This window comes from Capricornis sumatraensis, chromosome 10 (genome assembly GCF_032405125.1).
Source record: "Capricornis sumatraensis isolate serow.1 chromosome 10, serow.2, whole genome shotgun sequence".
Taxonomy (NCBI): Eukaryota; Metazoa; Chordata; class Mammalia; order Artiodactyla; family Bovidae; genus Capricornis; species Capricornis sumatraensis.
In genome coordinates, this window is record NC_091078.1 from 52,290,156 (window position 1) to 52,317,719 (window position 27,564).

Below are 27,564 nucleotides of genomic sequence, written 5' to 3' on the forward strand. Positions count from 1 at the left end.
AGCCTAATGATAGCCATTGTTGAATGGCAGGTACTAGAATTGCAGGATTTAAAGTGTATATTTTAGAAGTTAGCAGTCACGTAGGTGGGCCCAGCTTACCTGCCCACCCCACTGGCATTGAACAATATCTTGGCAAAATACTTTGCCCATTTTATAGCTGAAAATGGTACCTTGATATTTTACTGTGCATCTCATTGATTCTGGGCGAATTGAAGACTCAGGTAACAGCAGTAAGAAAAGAAATTTACCTACAAGAAATACAAGACACCCAAAAGGACCTGCTATTCAAATAAAAAGCACAACAGATCATTAAAGCCAAGCACTGCAAAATTACCAAGGTGACTGAATTTATAGTTGGTATGTTCCGGACCAAAACCCAGCAATTTACAGGGTTATCATTTCTAGGCGCTTGTGGCCAGACTTCAGACAGCAGCACTGCAAAAGTCAGGGATAGAGTTGTTCACATTAAGTAGTCAGCATCTTATAGGCGACGCTCAGGAGTCCATTGATTTGAGGGGCTGAATTTGACAGGCCTGAAGGTGTGTTTTCCCTTAAGCCTGCGACTTCGTGGAAGCACAATGTCAGCTTTGCTTCCACAAGGCTTTTCATATGTGGAAAGGATAGTGTATTTCTCTTTTGTAAGTGTATATTGTGTCTTTTGCCCTGTTTGATATTATTGGGGTTTAGCTATTGTTTACTGGACTTCTTGGATTTTACTTGCTATATATTTAAAATATATTGCTGTATATTGCAAAAAATTGTTTTTGCATCACTTGACTTTTGATATATTTGTTTGTGGTGTTTTTAAATCATGGCTACCACATATTTTTATGTAGACAAGTCCACTGACTGTTTCCTTTATTATTTCTGTGTTGGTATCATGCTTAGAAAGTACCCAGCTGTTTCCCAGCTCGCTCATGCTCTCTCTTTTTTTGGTCTGTTTTTTGGCTGGGTCATGTGGCTTTTGGGGTGTTGGTTCCCCAACCAAAGAGCGATCCTGTGTCCACTGCCACGAAAGCACAGAGTCCTAACCACTGGACCACAAGGGGAAGATCCTCTTGTTTTTCCTTTAATTGAAGTATGGTTGATTTACAATGTTGTGTTCATCCTAGCTCTTTTAATATTGCTTACAGGCAAGCTATGAAATTGGAGAACATGTTTACAAATCATCTATATAACAAGGAGTCAAGGGAGTTGCCCAGCAGTGTGATGGTAAGGACTTAGCGCTTTCATTACCAAGGCCAGGGTTCAATCCCTGGTGGGTGAATTAAGATCCTACAAGCTAGTGAAAATGAAAGCTAGCAGTGTGGCCAAAAATCAATAAATAAAGTAAAAATGATAATAATAATGATAAGGGGTAAACATACAGAATTTTTTTAAAAAACTCCTGCATCTCAATGATGGAAAACCAAACAACACAGTTAAAAAGTGGGCAAAGGGCTTGAACAGACATTTCTCCAAAGAAGATGAACACATGGAAAGAACATGAATAGATGCTTAATGTCACTAGTCATTAGAGAAATACAAATCAAAATTCCAGTGAGATACAACTTCCCATTCATTATCCCATGGATATCTGAAGAATAAGAATTGGTGAGAATGTGCAGAAACCCTTGTGCTCTGCTGCTGGGAATGAAAATGTGGTGCAATTGCTATGGAAAATAAACACAGGGGTTCCTCTGAAAATGAAACAAGAATTACCATATGATCCTGCAATTCCACTTCAGGGAGTTGAAAGCAGATACACGTACATCCAGATTCATAGCAACATTATTTATAATAGCCAAAAGGTGAAAGCAACCCAAGTGGCTAGCAGTGGGTGAATGACTAGAAAAAGTTCTGTATATACATGCAATGGAACTTAAAAAGGAAGGAAATTCTGCCATTTGCAACAACGTGGATGAAACTTGAAGACGTTATGCTAAGTAAAAGAATCCAGACACGAAAGGATAAATACTGTATAATTCCAATTATATGAGGTATACCTCGAGTAATCCAGTTCATAGACAGAAAGTAGAACGGTGGTTTCCAGGGCTGAGGGGAGAAGGAAATGGGAAGTTGTTGTTTAGTGGATGTGGGGTTCAGGTTTGCAAGATTGAAAAGTTCTGGAGATGTATGGTGGCAGTGATTGCACAACGATGTGGATAGACTTAATGCCACTGAGAAATGGTTTAAACGGTTTTATGTGTTTTCTTGGGCTTCCCTGCTGGCTCAGCTGGTAAAGAATCTGCCTGCAATGAGGGAAACCTGGGTTTGATCCCTGGGTTGGGAAGATCCCCTGGAGAAGGGAAAGGCTACCCACTCCAGTATTCTGGCCTGGAGAATTCCATGGACTGTATAGTCCATGGGGTCGCAACAAGTCAGACATGACCTTCATTTCAAGTATATTTTACAACTTAAAAAAAATATATTGCTAATATTTTCTTTTGCCGATTGCCAACTCATTGGAAAAGACCCTGATGTTGGGAAAGACTGAAGGCAAACAGAGAAGAGGGTAGCAGAGGATGAGATGGTTAGATAGCATCAGTGACTCAATGGACATGAACTTGAGCAAACTCCGGGAGATAGTGGAGGACAGGGAAGCCTGGAGTCCTGCAGTCCATGGGTCACAAAGAGCTGAACGTAGCAGCTGAACAGCAACAACAACAACAATTTTCTTTTAATACTTTATAATTGTGTCGTGTTCCTTTAGGAACCACTCTGATTTGTGAAAAGTATCAGCAATTCCTATCCACAGTGCAAGCTTCAGCTGTTGGTCGTAGGAGGTTGGTGGTTGGAGGCCTGATGAAAACTAAACCAAAGGTGAGTTAGGAACGGTGACAGATCCTGGGAAGGGGTTGGTGTGCCAATCATGTTCTGATGAAAAGGGTTACAGATTTTCTTGGACTATCTGTTTCAGTTTTGTTGCGTAACAGACTACCCCAGATTTTGTGGCTTAAGAACAGCCTTGTTATTGCATCACAGAGATGCTGTGGGTCAGGAACGTGGGCAGGGTCACACTGAGCAGTTCTCATGATGTTGACTGAGACTGCCCAGTACTGCTAGCTGCTGGCTGGGCTTGTCTGGAGTATCCAGTACGGTGCCTTAGTGGGGGAGTGCCTGGAAGGTTGGGCTCAGCTGGGACTGTCGGTTGGAGAGCTGACACATGACCTATTCAGATGGTGGTCTTAGGGCAGTCAGATTTCTTAGCTGGGGCTCCCTGAGAGAAGGTCCCCGGAGATGAGGATGGAACCTCCGTGGCTTTTCTGACCTAGCCTTGGAAGTTGTATGTAGTACTCGGGTTGGATTTTGGTGGTTACAACATAAAGTCACCCCTAGATTCAAGGGGACAGAAATTACCTGCCACCTTTCCATGGGGAAGTGGTGAGATCACATTGAGGAGAGCATCGTGGGCTGAGACACTGTTGTAGCCATCTTTAGAAAATACAGTATCTCCTCCCACTAAGGAGAAGAGGATTTACTATAAAAGCCAGCAGAGGGACTTCCTTGGTGATCCAGTTGTTAAGACTGAGTATCCAGGGCAGGGGGCAAGGGTTCAATCCCTGGTCGGGGAACTAAGATCCCTCATGCTGTGTGATGTGGCCAAAAAAAATTTTTTTAATAAATTTTTGGGAAAAAAAAAAACAACGCAAAAAACAGAGTTAGGAAAACCCTGGAAAGGAAGCTGAGCAGGACCAGCAATCGCTAGACTGTGACCTCATGCTTGGGTCTCTCTGTACTTAGTTATTCTTGATCCTCCTCAATTTCCTTTGACCTCTGCTCTCATCCCAGCCACCCCCGCCCCACACCCTCTCACCTGTGATCTACTACGGCCTCTCCTGCCTTGCTCAAGCTTCCCTCAAAGTGGCTTAGTTCAGCTTCCCGAGAGAGCCTGACTGACTCATCTGTTATTTCCCGGCAGCCCTTGGCCCAGTCGTGGGAGGGACTGGGAGGAGGAGCAGAGCAGGTGTCCGATGGCACAGCCTCTGGCTTTCACACCTGGCTGCACACCTGCATCCCCTGGTCAGCTCTTTAAAAAGCCCTCTTGGCCTGGGTCCCACACGCAGATGTCCCGATTTCACACGTCTGGGATTCGAGACTAAGCAGGGGGCTTTTTTAGGAAACAGGGTACCCATGCTGCTTCTCCCACACTCGGGGGAGCTATGACACCCTGGGAATGACCAGCAGGTCTGGACAGCAAGCTGGCCCCCGGGCGGATCATTTACCAGACGGGGAAAGAAAAACAGGCTTTTCTGGTTTGAGGCTTTGATGTGTAGTGTTGCTTGTTTGTTTGTTTTTTTCACAAATAAAATCTCAAAGAATTTGTGAGCTAGAAGGGACCTTAGTGGCAACCTAACACATTCGTTTACAGATACGGAATAGGGAAACCCCCTCTTCAGGGTTTGCCTAGAAATGTCCAAGCCTAGCACTGAGAGACCTACCATGGAAATCCCTCAGTCCCAGACAAACCCTCTGTGGAAACCCACTAGCAACTCCTCCCCTTCCCCTGCTCCCAGCTTCTGGCAACCACTTGTATCGACCTTCCCTGTCTGTGTGCCTGCTCAGTCGCTTCAGCTGTGACCATCTCTTTGCAACCGCCTGGACTGTAGCCCACCAGGCTCCTCTGTCCATGGGATTCTCTAGGCAAGAATAATGGAGTGGGTAACCATGCCTTCCTGCAGGGGATCTTCCCCTGCCCAGGGATGGAACTTCTATCTCCTATGTCTCCTCCATTGGCAGACGGGTTCTTTACCACTAGTGCCACCTGGGCAGCCCTCCAAGTCTGTGGATATGCCTAGTCTAGATATTTCATGTAAGTGGAGTGGTACCATATGTGGCCTTTTATACCTGGCTGGTTTCATTTAGCGCAATTGTTTTTAAGGTTTATTCATATTGTAGCAGGTATCAGTGCTTTCTTGCTTTCTATGGCTGGATAATATTCCCTTGTATGGATATACCACATTCATCAGTTGATGGACACTTGGATTGTTTCCATTCTTTGTCTATTATGAGTAATGCTGCTATGAACTCTGGTGTACAGCTTCTTAAGTGGACATAGGTTTTTTAATCTTCTTGGCTATACACCTTGGAGTGAAATTGCGGGGTTGTATGGAACTTTTATGTTTAACATTTTGAGGAAATGCCATACTATTTTTCACAGTAACTGTATCATTTTCAGTGCCCACCAGTAGAATACAAAGGTTCCAAGTCCCGCACGTCCTTACCAACAATTGTTATTTTCTGCTTTTTTGATTGCAGACATCCTAGTGGCCGTGAAGTGGTATCTCATTGTGGTTTTAATTTGCATTTCCCTGATGACTAATGATGTTGAGCATTTTTTCATGTGCTTATTGGCCATTTGTATATCTTTCTAGAGAAATTGGTATTCAGATCCTTTGCTCATTTTAATTTTATTTATTTTTATTTTTTAATATATGTGTTTATTTGGCTGCACCAGGTCTTAATTGTGGCACATAGGGTCTTTAGTTGTGGCATGCAGGATCTAGTTCCCTGACCGGGGATCAAACCCAGGCTCCATGCGGGAGTCTTAGCCACTGGACCCCCAGGGACGCCCCTCTTTCTGACTTACTTCACTCTGTATGACAATCTCTAGGTCCATCCATGTGTCTGCAAATGGTACAGTTTCATTCCTTTTCCATTATGGTTTATTATAGGATATTTATTATAGTTGCCTGTGCTTTACAGTGGGGCTTCTCAGGTAGGCGCTAGTGGTAAAGAACCCGTCTGCCAATGCAGGAGACATAAGACACTCGAGTTTGATCCCTGGGGTGGGAAGACCCCATGGAGGAGGGCACGGTAACCCACCCCAGTATTCTTGCCTGCAGAATCCCCAGGACAGAGGATCCTGGTGGGCTACAGTCCATAGGGTTGCAAAGGGTCAGACATGACTGGAGCAACTTAGCACACATGCTGTACAGTAGGACCTTTTTGTTTATCTAGTCATGTTTAACAGTTTGTATCTGCTAATCCCAAACTTCTGATTTATCCCTCCCCCACCCCCTTCCCCCTTTGGTAACCATAAGCTTGTTTTCTAAGTCTGCTTCTGTTTTATAAATTAGTTCACATGTATCAATTTTTAGATTCTACCTAAAAGTGATATCATATATTTGTCTTTCTCTGTCTGACTTATTTCACTTAGTATGATCATCTGTAGATATATATATATATATACACAGACATATATACACACACACAGAGATACACGGACATAAACATACACAGACACACGGGTACACAGACACACACACAGGCATACAGAGACACATAGAGGCATACAGAGACACACACACAGATACACAGACACACAGGCACACATAGACACACACAGAGGCATACACAGACACACACAGGCACACACAGACACACACAGGCACATACAGACACACACAGGCACACACAGACACACACACAGGCATACACAGACACACAGGCATACACAGACACACACAGGCATACACAGACACACACAGAGGCATACACAGACACACACACAGGCATACACAGACACACACAGAGGCATACACAGACACACACACAGGCACACACAGACACACACAGAGGCATACACAGACACACACACAGATACATAGACACACATAGAGGCATACACAGACACACACAGAGGCATACACAGACACACACACAGGCACACACAGACACACACAGAGGCATACACAGACACACACACAGATACATAGACACACATAGAGGCATACACAGACACACACACAGGCATACACAGACACACAGGCATACACAGACACACACAGGCATACACAGACACACACTCAGAGTTACACAAACATACACACAGATATACCAGACACACACAGAGACATACACGCAGACAGACATGTACACATACACATATACACACAGAGGCACATACACCCCAGACCAAGGGCATGGCCTGGGTCAGCAGAAGCAGAAACCCTCTCTTTCCCGGTCTCCCCTCACTGACCCTTTACCCTCATGAATCGGAGGCTGCTGGGTTCCCAGGCCCTTTGATGTGCCCCTGACCTCTGCTCTGTGAAGCTCCTCTAAAGCGCCGGGAGCGCGTCAGTATGGGGGGGAGACCCTAGCTCTCTGTCACCAGAAGCTTTGCAGGGGTGGCTGCCACCCCATTGTCTGTGGTGACGTGATGTCACCCCAGAGGGTGCGCTTTCCTGTTGATACCTGCCACCGGCAACAATGAGCACGAAAATAGACTCTTCCTGCATCGCCCAGGCCTTCAAAGGGACCAGCAAAATGGTTTAGCAGATGCCTTGGTGGACATGGACATTTTTTAAAGTTGCTCTTTTTTGCACGTGGGAATGAAGGTGAATTGGACATAGCAGCATCAGGGGGTGCCGCAGTGGCAAAGGGCTTCCCGGCGGGCAGCATTCCTGACCAGAGGGCAGGCGGCATTCCCATCCACTGTTCTGAGTTCACTTAACTTGGCAACAGAGCTGAGGCTGAGGTGTGGGATGACCTGGATAAGGATCTTCAAATACCCAGAGGGCAGTGCTGGGAAAGTGGGGGAGGATTGTGCAGCTTATTCCAGAGCCCGGTCCTGCACTCCCAGGCAGGGGAGAGGCAGGCTGGGGGTTGCTGTGATCACCTTCTCACAGGCATGGCTGGCTGGGGATGGAAGAAGCTTAGCCTTGCCGGGACTCTGCAGACTCCCATGGCACAGCTCCAGCCTCACCTGGCAGATCTGAGAGGACCCCTCTACCCAGGGGAGAATTTTGTTTCCCCTAAAGTGATGTTTCTTAGGTTTCCTCAAATACAGAAAAAGATGAAGAAGAAAACAAGAAAAGGTCCCTGATCCACTATGTAGGAAACGAGCATGTGAAAAATTATTGAAAAGTGTTTAAAGTTATTTTTGAATGAATGAATGAATGAATGTATTTAATTTTGGTTGCAGTGGGTCTTCACTGCTGTGCATGGGCTGTCTCTAGCTGCAGCGAGGGGGGCTGTCTCTAGCTGCAGCGAGCGGGGGCTGTCTCTAGCTGCAGCGAGCAGGGGCTGTCTCTAGCTGCACTGTGCGGGCTTCTCTTGCTGTACAGCATGGGTTCCAGGCTCAAGGCTTCGTAGTTGGCTCTCAGGCTCCAGAGCGCAGGCTTAGTTGCCCTGAGGCATGTGGAATTTTCCCGGATGAGGGATCAAACCTGTGGTCCCTGCACTGGCAGGCGGATTCCTATCCACTGCGCCACCAGGGAAGTCCTACATTTATTTCTATTTATTTTTTGGCTGTACCATGGGGCATGTGGGATCTTAGTTCCCTGGCCAGGGACCAAACCTGTGCGCCCTGCAGTGGAAGGGCAGATTCTTAACCACTGGATGACCGGGGAAGTCCCTTGAAAAGCATTTAAAAATGAGGTGTTTTTGTTTTATTTTGGCCGTACTGCACCTCTTATGGGATCTTAGTTCCCCAACCAGAGATGGAACTCAAGCCCTCACCAGTGTAGAGTCCTAACTGCTGAACAACCAGGGAATTCTCGAAACTATTATTTTAAATTCTATCTGTTCTAGTTTATGTTGGAAGTGGAAATGGAGGCTTATGATTTTTAGCTGGAGCCAGGTGGTGGGATGTCTCTCCTGCATTGTAAGGGAGATTTCTTACCGTATGAGCTACCAGGGAAGCAAGCCCACGTTGTTTCAGATCTCATCCTGTAGGCCACAGTCATCGGCAGACCTCTGACCCCAGATAAGCCAATCACACTATTCAATCTCTTCCCGCGATAACTGGTACCAAGATCCACCCCAAACTGGGCCAGAGGCAAGAGTGCACCGCTCTCAGATGGTGGAGCTGAAGATGAGGGCCTGAGCGTCACGGATGGCCACGCCCTCCAGGCCTGGGAGAAGTTCACTGCAGAGTGAAGACAGTGCCGGGTGTGGGAGATCGTGTTTCCAGAAGTTGGCCGTGGCCACATGCCTCACGCGACTCGCTTTTCCAGAGCCTGGCCACTCCCCATCAAGAGGAGGCTTTTACGGACTTCCCCACGGTCCAGTGGTCAGGGATCCGTCTGCCAATGCAGGGGGCACGAGTTCCATCCCTGGTCAGGAACTGAGATCCCACAAGCTTCAAGGTGCACCCAAAAAAAGAAAAAAAGGAGAAGTTTATAGCTATCCCCAACCCTTGAAATAGGCTGAGCCTTTGTCACTGCCTTCCCTGGTGGAGGAGGGCGGAGGGGTGCCCTCTGACTCTGAGGCCAGCTCATAGGAGGCAACACACAACACAGCTCCCCCCAGCACCCCCTCTTGGGCTTGCCCTCAGAATCCAGCTCTCATGCAGTGAGTAGCCACGTGGAGAGACCCGTCCCTGGGGCCCTCGGCCCAGCCGACAGAACCAGCTTGCAGCATGTTGCCTTGCCTTAGAAGCAGAGTTCCAGCCTTTTGCTGAGGCTGCCAGTCGGACATCACATGGAGCAGAAAGGAGCCTTCTTTTCTCTGCCAGACTATCTCATGCAGATTCATGAGTGTAATAAGGAACTGTCGTGTTACTTGATTTTTAATCTTTTTTTTTCCTGTTTTTTGACGGCACCCCACGACATTCGGGATCTTAGTTCCCCAACGTAGGGTAGAACCCCTGCCCCCTGCAGTGGGAAGCAGTGTCTTAACCGCTGGACCGCCAGGGAAGCCCTACTGTTATTGTTTAATCTACTGGTTTTTGAGGTGGTTTGTTTTGTGACCGTACACAGCTCTTATACTCGGGGACATGGAGAGTCACAGCAGATTTTTTTTTTTTTATTGAAGTCTAGTTAATGTACAATATTGTTTAGTTTCAAGTACGCAGCAAACGGGTTCAGTTATCCCTATGTATGTGTGCATGTCTATTTTCTGTCACAGGTTACTCCAAGATATTGAGGAGCATTTCCTGTGTATACAGTAGGACCTTGCTGTTCACCTGTTTTACGTTTAGTGTAGTAGTGTGTATCCGTTAATCCTAAACTCCTAGTCACAGTGGTTTTTGAGTGCTTAGTTCCAATCTTTGAAGTCTACCAGCACCTTCTTGAAATAATGAAAGCCTTGCAAAATCCCCTTGTATCTGAGATCATTGGGTTTCTGTCACTTGCTATCAAGAGAATCCTGGTTAACGCTGGTGGTCATGATTAAGAAGGAATTCTGCTGAAATAAGAAAATTTCCTGACACCTGTGGGTCCTGGTACATTCCCCAACATACTAACCTCTAGACAACTGGATTTCAAGATGAATAAAATTGCCCCCCAACCCACCCACCATCACCTTCAAAAAAAATCTGTAGTTACAGAGTTGCCAACTTTAATCTTGCTACATTAGACCACTTTCTAAAAAATCAGCATCTATCTGTTTTTACTATTATCTTGTACAAAAGAATATATTTGAACATTAAAAATGTCAGAAGGGAATTCCCTGGCAGTCCAACGGTTAGGATTCCATGCTCTCACTGCCAAGGGCCTGGGTTCAGTCCCTGGTTGGGGAACTAAGATCTCATAGGTCCAGTGGCTCCTCCCCCCCTCCTACCCCCGCAAAATGAAGGAAAGACATCACTCCAGAGTAGAGTCTTTTAAATTGAATATATCTGGGGACTTCCCTGGTGGTTCAGTGGTTAAGACACTGCACTTTCACTGCAGGGGCAGGGGTTTCATCCCTGGTCAGGGAACTAAGATCCCACATGCTTCAAGGTGTGGCCAAAAATGGGAAAAAAAAAAAAAAAAGGCTTTTTAAAATGAATATGTTTGGCATCGAGCAAAATTTACCACATTGACATTTTTTGTGTGTTTTGCTTTTTAGATGTATTTATTTATAATTGAAGGATAATTGCTTTACAATGTCATGTTGGTTTCTGACACATTGACTTTTTTTCTCCTTTGATTATGGCAGAGTGAAAAGTTTATCATCGCCAGGATTTGGACATTGGTAGCTGGATATTGGAAAATGTTCTGGGTTTTGCAGGCAGAGGGGAGCAGAGTTGAGGACAGATAGCACGGTCTATTCAACTAACTTTAACAAACTAACTTTAAAGAACTGAGTTTAACATACCCTGGGATGGTGGATAAAGAGGTGACTGGCTTGGCATGGCTGACCCCTTCCTAGCAGCGTTTTGTCCAGAACTGGCCTTCTCCGCAGAGATGCAGATGTCAGTGAGGACCTGGATTCATGAAGCCACATTGGATATAATGGTTGGTATGTGGATTTGAGAACCAGGAGAGGGCCAGGTTTCAATCTCAGTGTTATCACTTTTTTTAAAATTAATAGCTTGGACAACTTACTTCTTAGTTTCCCTGACTGTAAAGTAGAAATGTTTTAGGTTGAATTTCTCATAAATAGACCTGAAGAGTAGGATTCATGTGAAAGTTATGTATTCGTAAGTGTTCCCAGAAGAAACCCACAGGGGAAGTAGATGGTGGGACCCGGTTCTGTGGCCTCAGGGCCTCAAGGATTAAGGGCTCCTGGGGAAGGTCTGTAAACTGCCAGGCAGAGGACAGGCCACCAAGAGAATTAGACTAGGGAGCTTGTGTGCAGGGAAGTGGTCAGGAAGTCCAAGGGATGTAAAATGGGGGCAGCGCCAACTAGGGGATAATATTCATACTTAGCAGCTCATTTAGTGGTTGTGCTTGGCACTTAGTCACTGGGTAATTTAAAAAGAAAGACAAGGCAGAGAAGAAGAAGAGGAGGGGGAGGGGAGACGGAAGTAGGGAGGAGGGAGGAGGAGGAAGAGGAGGAGGGGAGGACGAAGGGGGAGGACGGGGAGTAGGCAGTCTAGGGAGCGCTGACGTCCTGTGTGGCTGTCATTCTTAAAAGGAAGACGCAGCACTGGCCAGGCTCAGACTTTCTTTTGTTTTCAACCTCTTGGCCACATCTCATGGCATTTGGGATCATAGGTCCCTGACCAGAGGTTGAACCTTTGCCGCCTGCAGTGGAAGTGCAGGTCTTAACCACTGGACCATCAAGAAAGTCCCTCAAACTCATGTCTTAACTCTTCATGACCAAAGTACAAAGCCAAGGGTAACCCATGCGGGCTAAATCAGGCCTCCTCTCCTCGAGTCTTTTTTTTATTCCATGTTTAAAGGTCACACTCATTTACAGTTATTACAAATATTGGCTATATTCCCCATGTTGTACAATACATCCTTGAGCCTAACTTACATCCAAGGGTTTGATTGTCCTGCTCCCCAACTCCTATATTACCCCTCCCCCCAGCTGGTAACCATGTTTGTTCTCTGAATCTGTGACTCTGCTTCTTTTTTGTTACATCCACTAGGTTGTTGTATTTTTTATTTTATTTATTTGTTTATTTTTAATTTAAATTTATTTATTTTAATTGGAGGCTAATTACTTTACAATATCGTATTGGTTTGGCCATACATCAACATGAATCCACCACGGGTGTACACGTGTTCGCCATCCTGAACCCCCCTCCCACCTCCCTCCCCGTACCATCCCTCTGGGTCATCCCAGTGCACCAGCCCCAAGCATCCTGTATCCTGCATCGAACCTGGACTGGCGATTTGCCAGAGTCCAGCTCCAGCAGCCAGGGATTCAACCTGAAGGGGTGAGCGGTGTCGGCGAGAAACTGAGGTAGCCTCTCAGTTTTCTTGGACTGCCTGTTTATTTCAAGCTTATGATTCTCTTTCATACTTTTACAAAAGCATTAGGTCAGAGGTTTGATATTTTTAGTTCCCATTGACCTAGGTTTATTTTTCTCTAAAAATCATTGTTGCCCCTCAAAAGGAGTTCCTTCCTCAGCGGTCCTCTTATCTACTTTTTCTCATGTGTCCTTGTGAATACACTGTAACTCATGCTAACGTCTGGGCTGCATACCTCATTCCTCAGTTTATTTCTTATCTTTCTAAGTCCGGTTTGCCCCTAGTATCCTAAGCTCACTATGTCTTAGAAAGGGCTTCTAGCTAATAATATCTCTAAAGTCCCTAATTTCTATAAGCTATAGTAGAATGTGCTAACATTACAACATTCCTTAAATCTTTAGCTTATAACTATTTTAATTATTCCTAAGCCCTAAATTCAGCAAACTCTTTTGCCATAAACACTTTCCTCACAAATAGGCTTCAGATAGCAATCCCTCCCATGGCCTCAAGCTGTGGCCTCTGTGCTCACCCTGGAACACTCTTCTGCAAAAGTCCTTGAACAAATGTCAGTGATTAACTTTATGAATTATTCTTTGACCACAGCTGCAGAAGGCTTTATGCCTTCTCATGCTCCTCTCAAAAACAATAAGCACCTTAATATTCTCTTCAGTCAACTCAGCCGAGGAAAGGAAAAAACAAGTCAGAATCACAAAACCTAACTCCTTCATTCCAGGTCTGTGCCTACGGAACAAAAGGAGGGGGTTTAGGGCCGTACCTCCATTTTGCCAGTAATGCCTAACATGGCTCCCGACAATGATTCGTTTCTTGTATGGTATTATACATGTTTCAATGCCATTCTCCCAAATCAACCCACCCTCTCCCTCTCCCACAGAGTCCAAAAGACTGTTCTATACATCTGTGTCTCATTTGCTGTCTCACATACAGGGTTATTGTTACCATCTTTCTAAATTCCATATATATGCATTAGCACACTGTATTGGTGTTTTTCTTTCTGGCTTACTTCACTCGGTATAATGGGCTCTGGTTTCATCCACCTCATTAGAACTGATTCAGATGTATTCTTTTTAATGGCTGAGTAATACTCCATTGTGTATATGTACCACAGCTTTCTTATCCATTCGTCTGCTGATGGACATCTAGGTTGCTTCCATGTCCTGGCTATTATAAACAGTGCTGTGATGAACATTGGGGTACACGTGTCTCTTTCAATTCTGGTTTCCTCGGCGTGTATGCCCAGCAGTGGGATTGCTAGGTCATAAGGCAGTTCTATTCGCAATTTTTAAAGGAATCTCCACACTGTTCTCCATAGTGGCTGTGCTAGTTTTTATTCCCACCAACGGTGTAAGAGGGTTCCCTTTTCTCCACACCCTCTCCAGCATTCATTGCTTGTAGACTTTTGGATCGCTGCCATTCTGACTGGCATGAAATGGTACCTCATTGTGGTTTTGATTTGCATTTCTCTGATAATGAGTGATGTTGAGCATCTTTTCATGTGTTTGTTAGCCATCTGTATGTTTTCTTTGGAGAAATGTCTCTTTAGCTCTTTGGCCCATTTTTTGATTGGGTCATTTATTTTTCTGGAATTGAGCTGCAGGAGCTGCTTGTATATTTTTGAGATAAGTTGTTTGTCAGTTGCTTCATTTGCTATTATTTTCTCCCATTCTGAAGGCTGTCTTTTCACCTTGCTTAGAGTTTCCTTTTTTGTGCAGAAGCTTTTAATTTTAATTAGGTCCCATTTGTTTATTTTTGCTTTTATTTCCAATATTCTAGGAGGTGAATCATAGAGAATCCTGCTGTGATTTATGTCGGAGAATGTTTTGCCTATGTTCTCCTCTAGGAGTTTTATAGTTTCTGGTCTTACATTTAGATCTTCAATCCATTTTAAGTTTATTTTTGTGTATGGTGTTAGAAAGTGTTCTAGTTTCATTCTTTTACAAGTGGTTGACCAGTTTTCCCAGCACCACTTGTTAAAGAGATTGTCTTTTCTCCATTGTATATTCTTGCCTCCTTTGTCAAAGATAAGGTGTCCATAGGTGTGTGGATTTGTCTCTGGGCTTTCTATTTTGTTCCATTGATCTATATTTCTGTCTTTGTGCCAGTACCATACTGTCTTGATGACTGTGGCTTTGTAGCAGAGCCTGAAGTCAGGCAGATTGATTCCTCCAGTTCCATTCTTCTTTCTCAAGATTGCTTTGGCTATTCGAGGTTTTTTGTATTTCCATACAAACTGTGAACTGCTTCTTTTTTGTTACATCCACTAGGTTGCTGTATTTTTTAGATTCCACATGTAAGTGATATCACACAGTATTCGTCTTTCTTCATCTGACTTCCTTCACTTAGTATGATCATCTCTAGTTGCATCCATGTTGCTGCAAATGGCAAAATCTTGTTCTTTTTTATGGCTGAGTAGTATTCCACTGTTGGAGAAGGGCATGGTAACCCACTCCAGTATTCTTGCCTGGAGAATTCCATGGACAGAGGAGCCTGGCAGGCTGCAGTCCATGGGGTCGCAAAGAGTCAGACACAACTGAGCAACTGACACACACACACAGTAGTCCATTGTACCCCTGAATATTCTTTTGAATCTTAAAGAGAACGTTCCTCCCACCAGTAGGTGGAGGCTGTGTAGCCCTATCCAAATTCCCTTTCCTGGCTGGCACCCCCGTTCTCTAGCTGCAGCTGAGTTTTGGCTCAGAGATGCCTGCCCCCTGCATGAGAAGGTGGGTGCCCCCCAAAAAGCCATGAACAGGCTGATGTAGTTTAAATAAACAAGCCCAGCTCCCCTGCCCCAAGGTGGATGCTGCGGCTCCAGGGTTTCTGTGAGCAGGCTGAGGCTGGACTTTGGCTGAACTCTCATCTTCATGGGCCTTCAGTCCCTGGCCCTGTCCTGCCTCCCTTCATCTCTTACAGGTTTTTCCTGAGATAAAAACCTCAATAAATCACATGCACAGGACATCCTCAGCTCCGGCTTTGCTTTTAGGGAAGTCAGTCAAAGATAAATGGTTTAGGAGGAAGAGCTGTCAGAAGAACCAAGTCTTAGAGCCCTTACTCACTGGATGATCTTAGGTTAAGATACTTAATTTTTCTGGGTCCTGGTTTCTTTCTTTTAAATGTCAAAGTATAGTTGATTTGTAAGGTTGTATTTATTTTTTTTCTGTACAGCAAAGTGACTGTACAGCAAATGTATCTTTTCATATTCTTTTTCATTATGGTTTGTCACAGGGTATTGAATTGTACAGTAGGACCTTGTTGATTATCCATCCTGTATACAAGAGCTTGCATCTGCTAACCTCAAATTCTCAATCCCTCCCTCCCCTACCCCATCCACCTTGGCAACCACGTCTGTTCTCTATATCTGTGTGTCTGTTTTTGTTTTGTAGATATGTCATTTTGTATTATATTTTAGATTCTGCGTATAAGTGACATTATACAATATTTGTCTTTATCTGACATACTTCCCTTAGAATGATCATCTTTGGGTTCATCCATGTTGCTGCAGATGTCATTTTATTTTATTTATGGCCGAGTAATATTCTACTGTGTATATGCACCACGTCTCCATCTATTCGTCTGCCGACGGACATCTAGGTTGCTTCTGTGTCTTGGCTATTGTAAATAGTGCTGCTGTGAACATAGGGGTGCATGTGTCTCTTTGAATTATACTTTTGTCTGAATATATGCCCAGGAGTGGTATTGCTGAATAATATAGTAGTTATATTTGTAGTTTTTTGAGGAACCTTCGTACTGTTCTCCATAGTGGCTGCTCCAACTTGCATTCTAACAGTATAGGGAGGGTCCCCTTTTCTCCTCACCCTCTCCAGCATTTCTTGTTTGTAGACTTTTTAATGATGTGAGCCCTAGCTACTTTATGTGTTCATTCATTTTTTCATTCGTTCACTAATGTACATTGGGCTCATCATGTGACCTACTTGCAAGACAGTTAAGAAACTACAAGGCAATGGCGCCCCACTCCAGTACTCTTGCCTGGAAAATCCCACGGATGGAGGAGCCTGGTGGGCTTCAGTCCATGGAGTCACTAAGAATCAGACACCACTGAGCGACTTCACTTTCACTTTTCACTTTCATGCACTGGAGAAGGAAATGGCAACCCATTCCAGTGTTCTTGCCTAGAGAGTCCCAGGGTTGGGGGAGCCTGGTGGGCTGCCATCTCAGGGGTCGCACAGAGTTGGACACGACTGAAGCAACTCAGCAGCAGCAGCAGCATAATTCATTGCAACTATAATATGAATGCCCAATATTAACTGTAAGGCTCGAAAACGTAAGGCTTACTTTAGGGGTGTACTCCTACCACCCACCACCATTATAGCACTTAACACCATACACTCTTAAGATTCACGTCCCTCAAGGGAGAGAGGAGTATATTTTCCTCTACCCTAGAAATGACTATATTTCTTCAAATCTGAAATTCTGTGAAGTGTAAGATACATTATTATCATATATACAATTGAGAAAGAAAATAAAAGCCCTGTCAATGAAATTAGGAGACACTGACTCCTTACCACTTGGAATTTTTATTTTGTATTGATTGATAGAGCTGTTTTCAGTTCAGTTCAGTTCAGTTCAGTCGCTCAGTCATGTCCAACTCTTTGAGACCCTATGGAGTGCCGCATGCCAGGCCTCCCTGTCCATCACCAACTCCTGAAGTTTACTCAAACTCATGTCCATTGAGTCAGTGAAGCCATCCAACCATCTCATCCTCTGTTGTCCCCTTCTCTGCCTGCCTTCAATCTTTCCCAGCATCAGGGTCTTTTCAAATGCGTCAGTTCTTCATATCAAGTGGCCAAAGTATTGGAGTTTCAGCTTCAGCATCAGTCCTTTGAATGAATATTCAGGACTGATTTCCTTTAGGATTGACTGGTTAGATCTCCTTGCAGTCCAAGGGACTCTCAAGAGTCTTCTCCAATATCACAGTTCAAAAGCATCAATTCTTCAGCGCTCACCTTTCTTTATAGTCCAACTCTCACATCCATACATGACTACTGGAAAAACCATAGCCTTGACTAGATGGACCTTTGTGGGCAAAGTAATGTCTCTGCTTTTTAATATGCTGTCTAGGTTGGTCATAACTTTTCTTCTAAGAGCTGTTTTAGGCATATTTTCTTTCCATCACTTTATTTTGAAATTTTTCAACCATACAATTAGTTTTTGTATGTGGTATGAAGTAGGGGTTGGGATTCATTTTTGTTTTCTTATAGATATCCATTGTTTCAACACCATTTGTTGAAAAAGATGTTCTTTTCTTTCTGGATTTCTTTGGCCTTTTAAATAAACTTATTTAGACATAGATTTTATCATATATCCCTCTTGCATTTATGTAGGAGAATATATTTGTTGATTCATGCATATATATCACGTGTATATATGATACATATTACACATATATACATACCATGTATGTAGATATAACATTTATATGAGTAATAAAATTTACAATTGTAGTCTTATTTTTCTGAACCACTTGTCAGTCCATCCACAATCTTTGTGTGAATGTTTTTCCATATATTATTCTCTAAGACATGAAGAATATCACATATTCAGGATCTCTTTAGAAAGTACTCCAATTTTACCTCTAGAATTTTTTCCCAGTGACCTCACACCCCTTTTGCAAGTTTTGATTTTGGTGCTTTCTAGATCCCTGGGTTGGGAAGAACCCCTGGAGAAGAGGATAGCATCCCACTTCAGTATTCTTGCCTGGTGAATTCCTTAGACAGAGGAGCCTGGTGGGTTACCGTCGGTGTGGTCACAAAGAGTCAGACACAACTGGGCAACTAATACTTCCACTTTTTTCAGATCCTACCACAGGGGTCAATGGGAAAGTTTGTGAATTTAAAAAATAAAAGGTTAATTCAGCATCATGTATCCAGTGCCCAGGCTTGTGCCTGCCTACCAGATGACCATCAGTAAGTATTTCTTGAATAAGTAAATTGATTTTTTTTTTTTAAATCTTAAAAACTCCTCTGACCTGCTGTGTTCTCCTGTTCAGTAGTTCTGGCATATAAAAATATACTGTCATGTTTTCCAAGCCCCGAACCATCTGCTTACTAACTATGAAACTGTACTTGGGAATACCCACATTACCTTATTATTTGTGTTCTTGGATTTTCCTAAAGGCACCCTCAAGAATGAAGGAAAAGCTGCACCAAATGTAGGTTTTTTCAAAGTAAATTTAAACAGTGCTTTTGAGGAACTAATGCTCAACGTGGCCTGGGAGGCAGGCTTCTCTGTTAATAGCTAAAATGTTGGTGCAGTAAGTTCTGTGATTGTGTATGCCGTTTACTCCCATTTGAAGCAGTTCCAAAGTATATTTGATGCATTTAAATAGTACTTTAAAGAAAAATACATTTCCAGTCTCATAACCACTAAGGATAAAATGTATTTGTTCCATCAGTATCCTTTATTACTTTAAATTCAACTTATTTTTTTAATTTTTGGCCACACTTTGAGGCATATAGGACCTTAGTTCCCTGACCAGGGATTGAATCCTCACCCCCTGCATGGGAAGGCGGAGTCTTAACCACTGGAGTGCAGGGGAAGTCCTCAGCTTATTTAAACATGATATTTAAACCAATACATTGTCCATCAAAGCCCTTGAAATATTCTGCATTGACCTCTATCTAGGACAGTGACTTGATGTCGGGTTACATATAATAGTGATGGTGGCTACTAGGTCCTTCTACTGTATAGATACCTTGTAGAATAATTTTATTTGAATATAAAAAATCCAATAGGCCTCATCATATTTATGGCAGGATTTCCCCCAAAATACTGGGTGTTTCAAAAAGAAATGATCTAGTCAATTTCCTGGTTTGGATAGTACACCATAGTTACGTCAGACATAACTTTGAGGGGCAGCTTGGGGAAGGGTGCCTGGTACTTCTGAACTGTTTTTTAAATCGTTGATTTACTTCTGGCTGTGCTGAGTCTTTACTGCCGTGGTCGCTGTCTCTGGCTGCAGTGAACGGGGGCTGCTCTCTACTTGCGGTGCAGGGACTTCTCATTGCAGTGGCTTCTCTTGTGGAGCGCGGGCTTTAGAGCACAGGCTTATCGGTTTAATTGCTCTGAGGCATGTGGGATCATTCCAAACCAGGGATTGAACCCGTGTCTCATATGCTGGCAAGCAGATTCTTACCACCAAGGGAGTTCCTCTCTCTCCTATTTTTGCAACTTCTTCTGAGAGTTTTCTTAGTTCAGGTGGCTTGTATATAGCAGAAATTTATTTCTTACAGCTCAGGAGGCTGGAACTCTGAAATCAGAGGGCTGGCATGATCTGGGTCTGTGAGAGGCCTCCCTTGGGTTGTATCCTTACGCAGCAGATAGGCCGCAAGCCAGCTGTCTGGCCTCTTACGCCACTAATCCTATCTATGAAGGTTCCAGTCTCACGACCTAACTTACCTTCTAAAGCTATCACATTGGCGATTATGGCTTCAATATATGAATTTTGGTGGAGCAAATATTTAGTCCATAACAAGACTATAATAATTTCAAAATAAAAAATTTTAAAAAGAAGTGATCATTTTTGGATCACTATATCTTAGCTTTCTGATTGGAAATTGATTTTTATGCCATCAAGAAGAAAAAGAGAAATTGCCCCTTGGAAAAAGTATCTCTGCATTGCTCTTACTAATTTTTTTCACTTTTGTGCACAAAGCATAATGCTTTAAGCTTTAAAGATTTGTTTTTTAAAAATCCCACTTAAAAAAAAAATCCCACTTAAATTGAAAGTGAAAATGATGGTTACTTCTGGAGAGTGGAATATGGAAGAACTAATTTTCATTTCTGTCATTTCTTTACTTGATAGAATATGATATAATAAATTTTTATTGCTTTAATAATTTAGGGAGGGAAACTTAGACTTTTCTTGAATAGCTCTAAGACTCAAATTACCCAGTGAAAATGTTCCTGAGTAGTCCTCATTATCAGAGGGAAACCTTATTCCATTTTTAGTGGTCCTGAAATTTATGTTTTGGCAATAACTTCAGCATGGGAATAAATTTATACATCAAAACTATTTCTACTACTCTGATAAATAAAAGCAAACTACTGAATTAAAACTGAATCTTCGCATGCTTTTCCCCAAGCAGTCTACATTTTTTCATAAAGGATTAAATAGTTATTAAAACTTCATAAAGCATCATTTTTATTTTTTCAAGATCAAAATATATCATTCTCCAGTCACAGCTCTCATATACTATAAATAATTTTATGTATCCAGCTGTGATATTACTGAAAATATTGAAAGAGCTTAATAATTTTTGACTGTAGGATAGATTGCATTTCTTCCAAACTTTGGTTGTTGGATTTTTTTAACATCCAGATATGCTTGTGTGTGAGTGTGTTAGTCAGTCAGTTGTGTCCAAGTGTTTGTGACCCCATGAGCTCTAATTCGCCAGGCTCCTCTGTCCATGGAATTCTCCAAGCAAGAATACTAGAATGGGTAGCCATTCCCTTCCCCAGGGAGTCTTCCTGACCCAGGGATCGAACCCAGGTCTCCTGCATCGCAGGCAGATTCTTTACTGTCTGAGCCACCAGGTATACTTTACTTATTTATTTATTTGGCAGCACCACTTGGCATGTGGGATCTTAGTTCCCCAGTCAGTGATCAAACCCACACCCCCTGAAGTGGAATCACAGAGTCTTAACCACTGGGCTGCCAGGGAAGTCCCAGTAGCAGATGCTGTTAAATAAAGAGATTCTGAGATGGCAAGGTAGCACTGTGTAGCACAGGGGACCGTATTCAGTATTCTGTAATGAACCCTGATGGAGAAGAATATGTATGTATATTACACATACATCCCTTTTATATGTACAGGTGTACATATATGTATGTAGATCTGAATCACTTTGCTATACACCAGAAACTAACACCACATTGTAAATCAACTATACTTCAAATAAAAAAAACAAGGTCTTGCCTCGTGGTCCAGTGGTTAAGAGTCCACCTTCCAACTCAGGGGACACGGGTTTGATCCCCAGTCAGGACCACTAAGGCTGGGGGCTGCAACTAGAGAAGCCCAAAGGGGCAATGACTAGCCAGTGCAGCCAACGTGAAAGATAAAAATAGCTTCTGGGATCGCGCCTGTGCTTGACACACTCCCTGGCTTTTGGTCACGTTCATCTCCTTTGTTTTCCTCTGCTTGGGATATGGTTGTAACTCTCATTTATTTCTTCCCCAGCATACTAATGGCCAGTTGCTGATTAGCTAATGGGCTCCAGCATGATTCAGTAAATAGAATGAAATCCTTAGCAATGGGCTTAGTCAGTCTAACTCAATAGGAAATATTGGTCCGTTGGCGACTGGTAATTAATCCTCCAGTAAACAACTGTCTCTGTAGGGAGACACCTAGACCCAGCGTGACCTGCAGTAGAATTAGGGTGAACAGGTTGATTAACGATGTTTTGTTAGTTTCAGGTGTATAGCAGAATGATTCAGTTAAACATATACATGCATCTATTCTTTTCCCATTTAGGTTATTGCAGAGTATTAAGCAGAATCCATGTGTTACAGAATAGATCCTTGTTGGTTATCTATTTTAAATACAGCAATATATGCATGTCAGTCCCAAGCTTGCAATCTGTCCTTACCCCCAACACTTGAAAGGCATTTTTAAAAGCAAGATTGCCCAGCACAATTTTTGAAAATTGTGTGGGCATTTGGATACATGGAGAAGGTTAAATATAATTAATTCCTGGAACAAGTGTGCTATCTATATAGTAGTTTAATATCAAAGTTAATGCACCAAAGCCAATGGACTCATTATTTGAAAGCTCCCATCCAAATCTTTCCTTTTTCACCCATTGCTATTTTCCCAGAAGTGTTTAAAACTGCAGTCCTAACAACAGCAGGTGATTATATATGCTGTCTGGCTTAAAGAGAAAATCAATTTTGCTTGTAATTCCCCCCAGAGATCTATATGACAGGGAATTCTGTTTTACACCTTTTTTTTCCATAATGGCAATAAATAGCACAAGATAACTGATATGAAACCAACTATTTAAAATCTACCTGCTTAGGTGACTTCCCTGGTGGTCCAGTGGTTAAGACTTCGCCTTCTAGTGCAGGAAGTGCGGGTTGGATCCCTGGTCGGGGAGCTAAGATCCTACATGCCTCAGGGCCAAAACACCAAAATGTGAAACAGAAGCAATATTGCAAAATCAATGAAGACTTTAAAAATGGCCCACATCCTGGGGGCAGTCCTGGTTACAGTGGCTCTTGCGGTGCCTTGAAGAGAAAAGAACAAGATGAGCATGAAAGGTCTCGAAATTCAGCAACAGAAAAAAACAAGACTCTTATGGACCTTCCTGCCTGCTGTAACCATTGTGCAAGTTTGGAGGCCTGGCCCCCTCCTACCCTACGTAAGGAAAGGTATTTGTCCTACTCTTCTGCCTCATACACAGAATGTTTATGCGCCTCATCCAATCAGCAAATGACTCGAAAGACCCCATCCCATTGCTTTGTCCCCCAGCTATTAAAGCAGACCAAAGACCCCCATCCGGAGTTCCTCTCCCCCATTATCAGGAAGCCGGCTTGCTCTATTCTCAGTGATTCCCCACCCCCACCCCGCTCTAATAAACTGTATTCTTCTTTCAAAGAAAAATGGCCCACATTTAAAATAAAATCTACTTGCTTAGATATTCCCAGTTGAAAAAGCAAACATTTTTCAAGAGGGACCTAGAACCTATAAAGTAAATTTTCTGCGTGGGTTCTTAATGGCTGTGCCTATTGACAAATACGTGTTTTCCCAAATCAGCTGTTGGGGGTGGGGGGTGAGGTGGGCTGCGCATGCTCTGTGTACAGAGGCATTTAGAAAGAGCAAAGTCTTGTTTGCCGTCCAAACATGCCACTCCACTGGGGCAGGTTAGAAATTATATTTGCATGTGTATTGCAGATACCTGAGTAGTAGGTACATTGTGAGAGAAAAAAACAAAACAAAACACCTGAATACTTGTTACATGATATTTTGACAAATATGGGTTGTCTCTGGCTTGGATGCTGGATCCAGGCCACTGTAGAGAAGAATATTAGGTTCAGGTACTAGTCTTTTCTCATATATATTTATTTTTGGCCGCACAGGTCTTAGTTGCGGCCTGCAGGATACTCAATCTTTGTTGGCGAGTGTGGGATCTTTGCCTGTGGCGTGCGAGCTCTTAGTTGGGCTGTGTGTGGGATCTAGTTCCCTGGCCCGGGATCGAACCTGGGCCCCCTGCATTGGGAGCACAGAATCTTAACCAGTGGACCACCAGGGAAGTCCCAGGCTTTTACAGTTTTGAGGGTCCTCTTGAAGAGAGAAAACATACAATTATGAATACAAAATTAGGCAAGAAATGGAAAGGCATTGGTAGGACCCCCACTGAGCTTTTGGAAGGGCCTGTGCAATAGAGGGGCTTGTGGCCGTGACCTTCGTGGTACGTAGACCTCTGAGTCTACAACCAACAGCATTAGAATGTCAGCTCCAGAGGTCAGGGATTTCTTTTTTCTTTAGTAAAGCATAGTCGATTCACAGTATTTCGAAGTAACAGTAAAGTGGTTCAGTTACACAAACATGCATGCTGAATTGCTTCAGTTACGTCCTACTCTTTGCGACCCCATGGACTGTAGTCTGCCAGGCTCCTCTATTCATGGGATTCTCCAGGCAAGAACACTGGAGTGGTTTGGTGTGTCCTCCTCCTGGGATCTTGCCAACCCGGGGATCGAACCTGCATTTCTTACGTCTCCCTGCATTGGCAGGTGGGTTCTTTACCACTAGCATCACCTGGGAAGCCCTCAGTTATACATACGTGTGTGTGTGTGTGTGTGTGTGTGTGTTTATGTGTGTATGTCTACATATACGAGGAATCCAGGGCACGGAGAGTTTAAGTTAGTTGCCAAACGCCACACAGCTAGAAATGGCAGATCTGGGATGCAAAGCCAGGTGTTCTGGCTTCAGAATCTGTGCTTCTGACTAGACACCTGCCTCTCAGATAAGGCTCGGGGAGATCAAGGGGCCAGCAATAGTTAAAATGGGCCAGCTTTTGTTCATGTCCAAAGTAGGTCCAAGCCTCTGGCATTTGCTTGCGGTATGCAGTCCTTAGATACTGCAAATAGTGACTGCTCACTAGCAAGAGAGACAAACGTGTCTGTTTAGTCTCTATTAGAACCCAGACTTGGTTGAACCATATGAAGAAAGGAAGAACTGAGTTGAAATCACTCTGTCAACCTGCTTGAAAAAATGGCAAAAAGGTTGAGTGTCTTTCCTTTCAAAACCAGTGATTTCCAGGGTTCAAAGGTGCCACTGAAAGGTGTGTGGGGTCCAGCTGCTTGCCGCTCAAAAGCCAATAAACAGGCCAGGCTGGTGGAAAGGAAAGAAAAGAAGTGAAAGGCTCTCAGTGGTGTCCGACTCTTTGCAACCCCATAGACTATACAGTCCATGGAATTCTCCAGGCCAGGATACTGGAGTGGGTAGCCTTTCCCTTCTCCAAGGGATCTTCCCAACCTAGGGACTGAACCCAGGTCTCCTGCATTGCAGGTGGATTCTTTACCAGCTGAGCCACCCAGTTTGCTTTATTTCAGATGCTGGCAACTGGGGAAGGGGGGAGGGTGGACATCTGTCCAAAAGCTGACTCTCTCCTTCATCCCTTGATCCCCAGGCAACCTGTGGGGCAAGAGCTTTTATACCCAGAGTGCAGGGGTGGGGGCTCCATGCAGAAACATCACAGTCATCTCTGACAGTCATCTTGAAACTGGTCATCAGCGTCCTCTCGCTTTAGGTACAGTTAATCTTCAGTTTCAGGGTCCATTTGTTCCCATTTCTTTGAGGCCAATTCTCAGAATTGTGGCAGCTCATGTCCTGGGTACGGTCTGGTCATCATAGAGTTAACTTCATAGTGTTTTGGTATCTATAAGACAGCTCACAGGATATGGCTCAGAATGTTATCTATAGCCCTGGAGAAAGAACTAAAGTCCTTGACTTTGCTTAATCACTGCATTATTATTTGGTCTCCTTTGACTGTTTTCCTTTGTTCCCACATTTCTCACATCTCTGATTAAACTTATATTTGACTAAAGTTTTCCACAGACAAAAGGCAGGCAAAGGACATGAGGTGGAACAGGGGCAAGGACCACAGGGTCCCACTCTGTTTCGGGGGAACGGCCTTAATTAGTGTTTCCCTACTCTCAGCCCAGCCCCAGGCCCAGCTGGTGAGAGAAACATTTTCCCAACAGGACTACTTGACATTGGAGAATTCCCTGGTAGTCCAGTGGTTAGGGTTCTGCCCTTTCACTGCTGGGACTGGTGGGCGGGAGTTGGGGGGTTTCAGTCCCTGGTTGGGAAACTAGGATCCCATGAGCCTTGAGTTGCAGCCAAAAGAGAGAGAGAGAGGGAGAGACCACTTAACATAAATATAACTTAAAAGAAGATTCAAATATATTTAACTTGTGTCCCATTCCCTCCACTACCACCAAAAGATTAAAAAAAATCTTTCTCTGATAACATCCAGGAACTTGCTTTCTATTTGTAAGGAGAATGACTGGGCCATCCCTCCAGGGAGCATTATCTATTTCCTTGTATCCTTGGGTGAGTGATTTCATCTTTTTTGAGCCTTTCTGATATTCCCCCTGAAAATTCAATCAGGACACTGACGCTGGGCTGGAGGACTTCAGCTCTGACCTGCTTTGCTCTCCTCTCTACCCTTTCCTGGGCTTCCCTGGTAGCTTGGATGGTAATTGTCTGCCTATGATGCGGGAGACCTGGGTTCGATCCCTGGGTCAGGAAGATCCCCTGGAGAAGGAAATGGCAACTCACTCCAGTATTCTTGGCTGGAAAATCCCATGGACAGAGGAGCCTGGTGGGCCACAGTCCATGGGGTTGCAAAGAGTCGGACACGACTGAGCGACTTCTCTTCTTCTTCCCTTTCCATCCTGTTTTGGTACCAGACTGCCCTGGAGTCTGCCCACTTGAGCCACTTGGGAGCCTCAGCAGGTGATTGGAGAGAGGGGAGATGAGGCCTTTGCCAGGCTGTCACAGGCTGGCTGCTTCAGCTTCTGTACAATGGCTGCAGGGTGTTGTGAAAATCAGTGATTAAGGGAATTTGGAAGTCTGGTTCCTCCAACAGCAGTCCAAGTGAGCCCTCTGGGCCTTGGGTAGGGCCAGGGAAACGGTGGGGAAGTGCCCATCTGCCACAGGCCCCTGCCTTCTGCAGCCCAATAAACACCACCTGTGGCAGGTGAAGACCTAAACTTTGGGGAGAGGACTTAGTCTCAGAACTGAAGCTGCTGAAAAGGATCACGTTGGAAAGCCAGCTGTGTTGGTCACTAAACATCTCTGCAGAATCATGAGTTCAGTGCTTGGCCCTGTGAGTGAGAGCCCCAAGGAAAGTATTCCTTGGGCATTTACTTCATGTTAGGCATGAATCTCTTAACTTAGATTCACAAAATAGATAGACAGCAGGTACTATCTTATCATCCCCATTTTTCTGATGAGGATCTGAAAGTTTAAGTAGCATGAAGTTTAAGTAGCATGAAAGTAAAAGTGTTAGTCGCTCAGTCATGTCTGACTCTTTGCAACCCCAGAGACTGTATGTATCCTGCCAGGCTTCTCTGTTCATGGGATTCTTCAAGCAAGACTACTGGAGTGGGTTGCCGTTCCCTTTTTCAGGGGATCGAACTCGGGTTTCCTGCATTGCAAGTGGATTCTTTACCATCTGACTCACCAGGGAAACCCAAGTAGCTTGCACAGGTGAGAAGTTAATAGGGGCTGTTCTGGTTGGCTACTGCTATGTAGCGAACCATCCAAAACTTATGATGTAAAACAACCACCTTGCTATCAGGACATGGATTCATATGTTGACTCAACAAATATTTGAGTGACAGCTGTGTGCCATGTTCTGTACACGTCCCTGGGGAAAAGGTGCCTGAACTCAAGGTACTTGGTCCAGAAGAAAGGCTGCCAGGTAAATGTCCGTCTCTAATAAGGTCATTCCAACAGTGGAGTGTTGT